The sequence below is a fragment of the Syngnathus floridae genome, chromosome 4 (assembly GCF_059516105.1).
Source record: "Syngnathus floridae isolate MCC-2025c chromosome 4, RoL_Sflo_1.0, whole genome shotgun sequence".
Lineage (NCBI taxonomy): Eukaryota > Metazoa > Chordata > Actinopteri > Syngnathiformes > Syngnathidae > Syngnathus > Syngnathus floridae.
This window is the reverse complement of record NC_142416.1, coordinates 13775472-13786876: the sequence shown is the minus strand read 5'-3', so window position 1 is coordinate 13786876 and position 11405 is coordinate 13775472. Positions and strand designations below refer to the sequence as shown.

The 11405-nt window shown below is 39.2% G+C and overlaps 1 long non-coding RNA gene across 1 annotated transcript; it reads left to right on the top strand.

Annotated features, from left to right (window-relative positions):
• The first annotated feature begins 5066 nt into the window (after positions 1 to 5066).
• LOC148399286 (uncharacterized) lies at positions 5067 to 8239 on the top strand. Its single transcript, XR_015858203.1, has 3 exons — positions 5067 to 5999; positions 7363 to 7413; positions 7668 to 8239. It is a non-coding gene; the product is annotated as an uncharacterized LOC148399286 (long non-coding RNA).
• The last annotated feature ends 3166 nt before the right edge of the window (positions 8240 to 11405 follow it).

Here is an 11405-nt window from a genome sequence, read left to right as displayed (position 1 = left end):
CGTTTAACAATGAAGAACATGAATGACTCGCTTTTACAGTATATTTATAGACACAATGATAAAGCTGGTTGTTCGGGGCCAAATATGATGTATTAGTTATATTAAATAAAAAGAAGCATAAATATTCTTAATTAATGTTTAATGATTGCCTGTTTGTCGCTTGATGCTGCAAGCGACAGGACCAGTGGGAGGTTCATGCAAGGAGGATATTTTTTATCCTTTAATCATTGGCCTCACATACCCTGAGGCATTTTAGAAATTGATTTTGTTTTTTTTACATGCATTTGCTCAAGTGCCTAACAAAACTGTATGTCGATGTTTGTCAGAAGTTGTGGCACCACGATTTTGAGCAATGGAATATTCTTTTATAAACATTCTGTATTGCTCATGAACACATTATGTATAAAAATTAACGTCCTTTAGGGAAATTAGATTTAGTTTTTGCTTTGTCTCATTGGAGCTGTATGAAGATGGCGGCACGATTGAATGGCTGCTTTTATATATTTGCCCAATGATTGGCTGTTGACCCAGAATGTACCCCGCCTCTCACAGCAAATCACGAGGGATAGGCATCAGCACAACCTCAAACCTAATGAGGATAAGCAGCATAGAAAATGGATGGCTTGATGGAGTCATATAAAGAGGTGAGGCTGGTAAACGATAACGCAGCAGCCAGAAAATAGAGCAATTTATCAATATAGGCTTCCATCAGGCGTGCCGCTTAACCATACGCTAAGCTGTTCCCATGGCAACATATTTCCCATCACCTGATTTTGTAATTCCAGAAGCGCTCTGCGAAAAGGGTATCTCATACCGTGAGATTGATGCCCAAACGATGCAACAAAAACCTGAAGGTATTCACACCAGAGCAAAATTTTGGTGTCACACTTTGTTTAACTTCTTTATTTTTGAGATGTGAGACAATGACTCAGCTGTAAAAACGGACTTTGTCAACATCTCTGTCAATTATTTTTTTTATTTCACTGATTCTATTCAGAGTCCCAGCAAAGCTGATGCCTTAATGAAACACTCCATTAACAATGACCTCTGCTTCGGAATCTCGTTAAAGGGAGCACATTAAGGAAAATTATCTTGTTAATTGTTTATATAGACACAGTCTCTGGAGTGCCTATCCAACCCCCAACTGCGAAATTAAATATCTTTTGTTCGCTGCCCATTTTTTTAAAAAAATGTGTATGTTAACTGTGCTTATTTTGTGTCAAGCCACAACCAGAAACAATCAAACTATTATAAGTCAAAAGAAAGTAAGATTGCGCCCTATTGAGTTTTTTTTAATGCACAGATTAGCATTAGCAAACTGTTAGCTTTGATAAGGTGCATGGAATTTTTGGTGTGGTTTTGGGGTTTTGCATGCAATACTGTTTGTGCATTGCATGTGCAACATACACCAATCCTTACATTTGCATGTGGTTGTTTCAAAATGACAGATGTCGTCATATACAACCACCTGAATGAAAGCTGAAGGTCGACGCTATAATCACATTGATTGAAGCCATGTAACAATCTCATTTGTGCGGAAGTGCTGGACAATGACAGCTGTGCAAATGATGCTTGGTCACAATAAAAAGTGACCAGTGGTGTGAGTATTGATTTATATGAACTGCATTTCAAAAACTCCACACCAGAATACTAACATTGCTGTGAGCATTTTGGAAGTGTCAGAGAGCACAACCCTCCTGATTTGTAAGCAATGGCAATATTCCATGCCACTCTCGCCGTCAACACTGCAGAGGCAGCCTGCCGAAATGACCAATTAGGTGCACGTGAGCGTATATATCTCAGAGCGGAAGATTAGATGCACAGCCACATCGCTGCAACTTGACATTCCCAACAACCACTTGTGTGAACTTCCATCTGTGCGCTGTCCACGCGCCAGAGGTTTAATGACATGAGTGGTGACGGCAGAGTCACACACGTCGTTGAGAGGAATGTCATCTCAGGATTTTCAAAATCCATGTCTTGCTCACTGACCACATATAAATTGAACACAATGAGACATGGTGTTTCATTTTCAGCTGAGTGTGTCCATACTGGGTTTAGGTGAAATGAAACACTTATCCGACAGATTAACTGTGTACCGTAACTGAATGAAGGTTGTTGTCACCTTGTCTAATCTGGGATTGACTAATCCCACACCATTGCTGATCCAGACAGACGGGCAGGGTCGGTTAGAGACAGAACCAACACCTGGATTTCATTCGTGCATGTTGTGTAAGGTTGCCTTTGCTACGGATGCTTCATCTTCTGTCACTCATTGGCCAGACTGCGGTGGGCTGTCGGCATCATGTGCACCACTATCATGGTTCTCTCAAGTTTGGCTCTCGTACTGCGTCAGCATTTCATCAACCGAGTGAAAACGTGAGTCCTTTCTCTTCCCTTTCACGTTAACCCACTTTACTGGAGAATTGTACTTTTGTACTAAGCCACGGCGGCTATTTCACAGCACAATAGCGACTATTGATGGTGACTCCCAAAATTTGTTCAACAAACAAATAGATAAGAAAATAAATAAATAAATAAATAAATAAATAAATAAATAAATAAATATTTAATAAAATCTCTCAGAGTGAGATAATCCTGACTCTTCCAATCTTCCTCAACTGCGGCACTAATACAAGCAAACTGAGAAAATGATGAACACCTGCACAAGACACAAGTAACTGAGGGAGCTGAGTTGAAGACACAAGGGACTGGGATGACAAGAACAGGTGGAGACAAAAAACGAATGAGACAGACGAGAACCGACATGTAAAAAGTGGCTCGGGGAAAATATGACACAACAAAATCCAATCAAAACCAAATCAACAATGACAACAGTCAGCTAGGGTAGGCTCTGGAGTCCCGTGAATTTGAGCAGCAGAAGGGCTGATGGATAGACGAAAATAGGGAGACCGGGATAGACAATGCCCATTCTCATAAATAAAAATATTGTAACAAAAATACATTTATGAAACTTATACATACAGTATTACAAGAAGTAATTGAAAACATTCAGAGAAAAGGCCAATTTGTACTTATTTCTGTTTAAATCATTTGAAGTGTTTATGCTATAAAATGAGTGACCCAAAAATAGATGGGATACAACCTGGATTGGTGAATCACATTGCACATACCGCAACGACAAACAGCCTTTTACACTTAGAATACATTCACACCTATAGAATTGTTGAGTCTTCAATAAACCTAACATATGTTTTGGGAATGTATGAGGAAGCAACCGGCAAGCACGGGAAAAAAATGTAAACCCCACAAGAGAAGGCTGGAACCTGGATTTGCACCCAGAACTCCTCGACTGTGAGGCAGACACGCTAACCACTCGCATTGAGAATTTGGATTGTAAAATGTTTACCTTTAAGTCACCAACAACAGGCAGTTGTTATTTGCTTATTATTTTGGCATGACTATGTTCGTTTATTAGGAACCATATCTGTTACAAAGTTCCACCCACACTGTCCCATTTAATTTTTAAATGCCCAACAGTGAGCTTTGTACCAATAATGCTGATGCTTGCCCTGAGGCTTCTTGTACATTAAGATCAGACATCATTAAAATTAATGGAATCAAATAGATAAATGTGAGGTCCTTTTCAACCTGACAGATATGGATCTGTCACGTGACATTAGGGGAGGTACTATAGTTAGACGTCAGCTTCTCAAGGTGGAGTTTGACATAGTGTCCAGTCCACGAGTCAATTCCACATCACCATCTCGAAGTCTAGATCTATCCAGGGTTCTTGAGCTCATTAGCGCAGTAAACGTCTAAGGATCAATAAAGCAACATTAATTCTCAAAGAACTCTGACCACATTGACATTTGTTGCCACAGAAATCAATGATGATAAAAAAGGATACAGACTTGAATCATAATTACTGATAAGGAAGTAAAAATTGATTGCTGAGTTTCTTCTGACGCCAAGGTGATACATTTTATTTTAATTACAGGGCAACCTTTGGTCTCACAAGCCTTGGAGGTCTTTCGATTTGGAATTGGAGCCAAATTTTCTGTGGAGAATATATTTCCCAAGTAGCACAAATCACATTATTTTTAAATGGGAAGAGCTTTTCATATCATGTATATTTGATCTGCTGAGCTATCATAAAAGTAATTTTGCTATGCATCTGAATATGATGACTGGGATGTTCGGACTTAAAATTCCTGACAAGCAAGCAAGAATGGATCCTTATCAAATATCCAGATTGATATATCAGTTGGAACTTCAGTCGGGAAACCAATGAAGAAACAAATGTGCCTATATGAGAACATATCTTCTTAAGTAGGGGTGAGGACATTTGCAGACATAAACATAGGCAACTTCATAATTTGTCACTCAAGGGAATCCAAAGCTTTATGGCAGGCTGTGACAGCCAAATATGACAAATACGCAATTGAAATGCCAAGATCATTATGTTATTGTGCAGTGGCGGCACTGGCAGGTTGAAAAAGGCTGACACTCAGTTAGGATGCCCTTTTGAGGAAATGGATTTAGATTACTGCCAAAACAAACCCTTTGCATCCAGACAGGTGTTAGGTTTGCATTATTCCACACTATTATATTCACGAGTATGAGTTATTATGTAAATATGTTGCATTTGCACATCTTTTCACTGTATAGGAAGTCATAATAACAAAACCCTACCGTGTAAATGATGAGCTATTTGCAAAAAAATATCACTGTTTCTCAATCCTAAATGTTGGCGGCACCGTATTGATATTCAGCCCATCACAACATTTTTTTTTATGGGATGTCACAAACAAATGCAAGCTCACACCTCTGCTGGTACTTCTTCAGAATTGCAATCACTTTCATCCCCTCCCAACCCTATTATGTCCGAAAAAAATAAAATGCAAAGTAATTCACAATTATACCCTGACCGGCTGACCTTTTCCCTCACCAGCTTGTGTTTCTCCTCATAGCGTTCCAAAAGACCCCAGAGAGAAAGCAACAACTGATACGCATATCAGCAAGGCTCAGATGTGAGGCAGTACAGGTAAACCATAAAATGCTTTAGCGTTTCAATTAATAAAGCCATGCCAATGAATAAAGAATCTTTCTGGTAGATATAGCAAAACAGCAAGATTCCCTTTTCCCATCTTTTATATAAACTTTTATTTATAACATTTGTGGAGAATTGTCATCTTTATTTTTTTTTTAGATTTAATTTAATGGTAAAAAGTATATGTGAACTTCAACTTGGACTCTGGGGCGAGGGGTTGTCTGCAAGTAAGCAGGGGATCAGTTCAAAAACTTAAATAAAAGGGAGTTTCTGTCAATAATCGAGATAGTTTCCAAAAAACAAAATCTTCTCAATGGCTGAATTTGCCAATGCTAAAATGTGAATGAGTTGAATATGCAAGGGTCAAATGTGTATCTTGTATTGGAGACCACACGGAGAACTCAGACACATACAGATACAGATTGATTCCAGCTGGGAGGCGGGGATTGGCGGTGACCTGCTTAAGGGCAAATCGTCAGCAGCCATCAAGCAAACTTGCTCCTCTCCAACAACTAGTTGACAATTTGACATTTTTTTTCACATCACTGCTCTTATCTGTGCCCCTCCGGCTGCAAAACCCAAGTCCTCAGATGAGCTATTGCCGCCCCACTGAGTTTAGTCTGGATTGTTATCTATACCAACCACAAACCTGCAAGGGTGAACCTTGGAATATACGCTGCAGAGAGCGATCTTGCTTTACAATTATTACAACAAAGTATTGCCATTTTTAGTATGGAGAGGTCATCAGGCCTTGTTTTTCATTCATTTTGGTTGGACTGATGGTGGTGTAAGCTTACACCAGGAAGCTACATGGACGGATCCATTTCTAGAATCAAGTAACAGTCTGTGAGCAGCTCAGTGACCAAGAACGCCGTGTATTTGCCTCATGGCAAAAAAGGTGGGCAGCCGGTCCGCTGATGTATGTTTACCTCAACACTGGAGAGATGTACGAGAGTGGAGCATCGAGAAGAGACAGGACCCCAGAGTAAGACCATCAGGACTAAATGTCACATCTTAAAATTCATTGTTTATTTTTTAAAACAGTGGCCGAACCACAAATGTAAACACAATATTCTGCTCTGTATTCCGTGTAAGAGACCCGCAGGTATTTTATTAATAATACTGTTGTGTATCGAGTTTTCTTTGTGCTGGCAACACATCTTGTATCACTTACACTTTGACGATGTAAACCATTGACACTTATATACATCCAGAAGAAGAAAGTGGCAGTTATTTCCATGTTAGATTTTACATATCTGTAGGCTGCACTATGATAAATATAGTCATTTGATTTAAAAAAGCACAATCTTGAAACTACACAATTAATTATCTCCTTTAACAAACTTATTTAAGAGACGCCTCCAGCAATGTGGAAGTTATTAACTCTCCACATTTTAGATGCTTTGTAAAATAACTACCCACTCCAGTACTTGATTGACAGGTTTAATTGGGCATTTTATTCATTAAATAGAAGGCACTGGTGGTGTCGTAGTACGCCTAACTTAAATTCCCACTCAGTGAAGGTGTGAATAATTTTCCGTCCCTATACGTGTGACTGACTACATGACTAGTTTAGGGTACGGTCTGCCTTTCACTTTTGTTGGACTGGCTCCAGGAACCCATGACTCTGAACAGGATAAGCGGTAATGAAATGGATGGTTTACTAAACAGTCCAAAACTTTGATATTGTCACAGTTACACACATGCAGTATTCAAAAAGTGTCCGTGCCAATTTTAGTACTTTGTTTTTTGCTCATCTTTATCCTATCTTCAAAAGGTTGATACCATCAGAAAGTCTGCTGAACACAGAAACTGACAATATATAATAATGATGTCAATCATTTTTAATTAATTTCTAATTTAATAAGACAATGCTGCTCCCAAAGCATCCATAGGGAAATAAATGAAGAGCCGAAGATAAGCAAGCACTGCGCAGGTTGTTAAACAAGATAGTAATGAATAAGTAGCGCAGCAAAGAGGCACTTGTGCCTGATAAAATTCATTGAATTAGCACTGAAAATATATAGTACAAGGCCATGCCTTTGATCTTGTTGAGAATTCTTTCTCAGCTAATCAATATGAAAACTTTGAAGGCTTGGATTAACTAGGAAACGTGAGCTCGAATGTTCGAATGTTAAATTTCATGTCTTTATGTATTCAAATGAATTGAAAAGGATTTGAAAATCATTGTATTCTGTTTTGATATACATTTTACACAACATTCCGACTTAATTGGAATTAATTACATAGTGTTTGAAAAAATAAAAGATAAAGAAAAAGGAAAAAGAAAAAAATAATGAAAATTGTTCATTTCTCCCAACCTACCCTTTGCCCTCTTCTGCTTGAAGTTGTGGGTATTGGACATGCAAGCTGTCATCAGGTCCATGGAGAGAAAACTGGTGAGCTCACTCAAATTGCTTAAAAACATTCTATTCTTTGTTGAAGAACACACATGTTATCAGTCAGCGTTAAAACAAATCTCTTCTTTGGTCTTTGTAAATAGAACCATGTAAAATAAGAATTCTGGTGCTTAGTGTTACTACTTTGCTCCTACTATGCAGATGACACAATTCCTCTTGAAATCTTCATATTGCAATCTAAACCGTAACTATGGGAAGTGATGTTACACTAACATCTATTCTCCATATTCCAGAACGCTTCACTGCAGAAATATCCTCACCGTGATTGTGGAAACAGTCCAGATAATATGACAGCAACAGCCAAGACAAATGGCATGTCCAGTCTTCATCACGGGCGGCCACTTGGAGAAGGCTGAATTGAGAATTGCTTTCATTAACCTTTAACGTTCTTTAATACCGTGTGACCACCAAACAGGTGTATAACTGCAAACTTTGGGTGATAACTGTCAGGCATGAAATAAATGAAGTAGCACGGCAGCAACCTCCAACTGACATCAACATTAATTTGCCATTTTCTTTAATTAATGTCAAGTGCAACACTACATTCAGTTGCATCCTGCTGAATCACAATGGTTATGTTCCAACGTACAGAATCTTTTCAGCAAATGCGCTCTTTCATCTTTTGTAAGTAGAGTCATTTTCTGAAATATTTTGGTTGTTTTCCTGCTCGCTCTCCCTGGTATTCCAGCGTGCACTCATTTCTCATTCCCCTGGAACAAAAAGGCAGCAAAAGACAGAATGCACCTCAGTGATCTGTAAAAGGAGTGTTAGGCATCTACTCTATTAAAAACTCTATTATGGCAAATGCCTCTGCACCATTGTGTGCCAAGTCCCAGTGCAATACTGCTCAAAGCTGAGGGAGCTAATGTGGCTAATGTTTCCCGAGGAACATCGCCTCTGCCAAGCATGCACTCTAATCATCATGCACTGTGTAATCAAGGTGATTTGAAACATGAATATCTGCAGGTCCAAGTCTCGCTGTCGCTTCCCACGCTGATGAGCCTGTTGGACTCAAATTACAAGGTGAAAGCAGGACTTTTGTTGTGCATTTGGTCCGGTGAAGGTAATGAGTATGGTCTTCCTGCGAACACTCGCAGAGCACAGGAGTTAATCTAATGATGGGAGAGACGCACAATGCCTAATGGTCTCGGAGAAGGCGACACGAGGTGATAGGGCGTCCTTTGGCTTGTATCTAACGCTTGTGTTGCAGATTTATTTTGCATTCTTGCCACCAGACTTGAAGACTCCTCGTGAGGACTGGAAGGCATCAAAGTGACATCAATGATTTTATTGTCTCGAGAAACTAAAGATAGTCAGAGCTGTCGACTGAGGAGGAAGGCTAAGTATTTTGTCATTGATTCAACATTGTGACCCAGACTAATATTTCCTGTCATTAATCATTATTGCCAATTGGATGTGTCGAAATTACTTGATAAGTAATATTTAGATTTTTTTCAATTGTCATTGAAATTGGAAAAAAATATCACTAAATCTGAGGTCTCTAACTCAACTTGTGTTGGCCTCTTCTTCTCTCCTTCATAGTGCCAGATTTTTTTTTTTTTTTTGGTGTCAATGTCCGTGACCTTTGTGTACTTTTTTTTATCAAGCCCGATACAGGTGATTTTTCTCTAGCTGGGCATTGACTGAAGTGTTGCTTAGCAACTTGAGAAGGAGCAACACATTCTCTTCTTGATAGATGGAGAGCAACATGAAGTCAAAGAGACTAAGGGCCTTATTTTTGTTCGTAGTGCAAGTCTAGTGCAAAGTGCAGTCTAAGTTCGCAAGGGTGGACTTTTCTTTCTTTTGGTATTTTTATAGATATGTGTCGTTAGAAATTGAAGTTTGCGCCATTGTGGGAGTGAACACAGCCATCAAAGCGGCTTCCCTCATTCCGTTTAAATTCAGTGTAGTCCATGCAAGACATGGGTGTGCGCCAAATCCGTTTACATGAAAGGAAGAGAATGAAGAGGAAGTGCTTATTAAATAAAGCCTAGTAGCTCACTTTTATTAAAAATACAATGAGTCTTGTATGATTATCGTCAGACAGAAGTCCATAGAGAACCTCACAATGGCTTTGATGCCGTGAAAGTGAAAACTTCAAAAGGTTACACAAGAAGCTTTCAAGGTATATGGAAATATGCAAGTTGGAGAAAAAGCAAGTCATTGAGTGATGAAAATTGTTACATATTGTGTCTGCACAACGCAGAGATGGAGTACATCCATCCATCTATTTTCTATCAACACTGGAGAAAATTGAACTCGATAAGTAATCGAGACTGCCCTCCGCTGCAATAACTGCTCCGTGCAACAGCGATTCGCAATCTCGGTTGTGAGGACCTCTAAAATCAACCGTCACACAACATGGTGTCTTGAGACATTCTCTAAATGCATGGTAGGACACAACCAAATGTATTTGGGATTGTTTTAATTCAAATTCCCATCTCAAGGGACCGATTGATAAACAACCACTTTTATTCACACACACTTTTGGAATAGTCAGAGTTTTCCTTAAACTAACATGCATACAAGAAAAGGGAGAACATCAAACTCCACACCACAGAGATTTAAACACCGTATCGCAGCAGATGTGATAACCACATGACAATGCTTGTTTAAGGAAAATTCTGAAAATAAATCAAGATGAGGAGATGTTTTTAACTCCCCTGGTTTTAGAAAGCAATCCCCAGGATTGTCTTTTTGCGGCTCAAAATATTTTTATGTCTGGCATCCCTACAATGTTATTGCTGCATTTACTTGAGAAACATTCTGTGCATAAAATCCTCTGTGTTTGTTTTTCCTTAAGAAAGCGTTTGGAATAGAAAGCAGTGGGCAGTACATTTTTTTTGGTATCTACTTTTGGCCTGTGGATGGTTTTATACTTATTATACATTTGATGAGAGTGTTTCTTCATCCTAATGAGCATCCACCCTGCTGAAGCAAGCGGCGGCCTCCTGCAGTGCAACCAAGTGTCTGATGAGACGCCATTTACGGCCGCTGGTTTGGAGCAGCAAAAATAGTCTTGCAAGGGACATCCACATGTGACCGCCTACACGCAGTCCCCTGGTTACAAGGGTACACTTTGCCAAGGTGGCTGTAGTGTGTTTGGAGAGGAGATGAGAATAGCAAGGTGTGCCTTCCAAAGACTTGAAATGTTTGCTCGCCTCTCTCAGGCCTACTTCAGGAAATGAGCAGCGGCATCTATGCTCGTATAGGTCACACCTAGAATCATGAGAGCTGCGACTCTGGGTTGACACTGTCATGGTGGTAATGAGAGAATGGAGAACACACAAGCCTGGTTGTTATTTTCATAAATAACCGATTCAATTGATTGATTTTGAGAAGATATTTATTCACATACTGCACATTACAGTTTTAGCATGATGGCAAACTCCGTTGCTTCTGTTTGAATTTAAAACTGACACGAGGATGATGTCTCAGTAACATGCGCCAAATACACTAAGAGCTGCCAATCCTGTGATGTGATTTTTGTTTCGCAAATTCTTTGGCTTTCGACTGACTTTCGACTGTTTTCCATCTTTATATTATTTTGTGTTTCAATTGACTGTTTTTTACTGTCTTTGTGGTTGCACCATTGCTATATGTGAAGCGCTTTGTTACATCTGCAGCTGTTATAAAATGCATAATATAAATAAAGTTGTATTGTATTGTAGGAATTGTATAAAATCTGTGCATGAACAATTGTATGCTGATTGTTATAGAGTGTAGCCTGCCTTTAGTCTACAATAACATTTGACAAGTCTGATTTCTGTCCAGCGCCCACTGGCTTCAGCATTCCGTGATCTTTCAAGCCAGCGGTGCATTTCAAGTGTTATAATAACTCAATTTAATAGACTTATGCAAGAGTGCGCATTGCTTGTTTATGGCACATATCAATGCTGGCACGCTAATACAGCTGCCACTGTTTGATTCCTCCATTTTATACTTCATCAACCTTGCTATCAGAATGACCC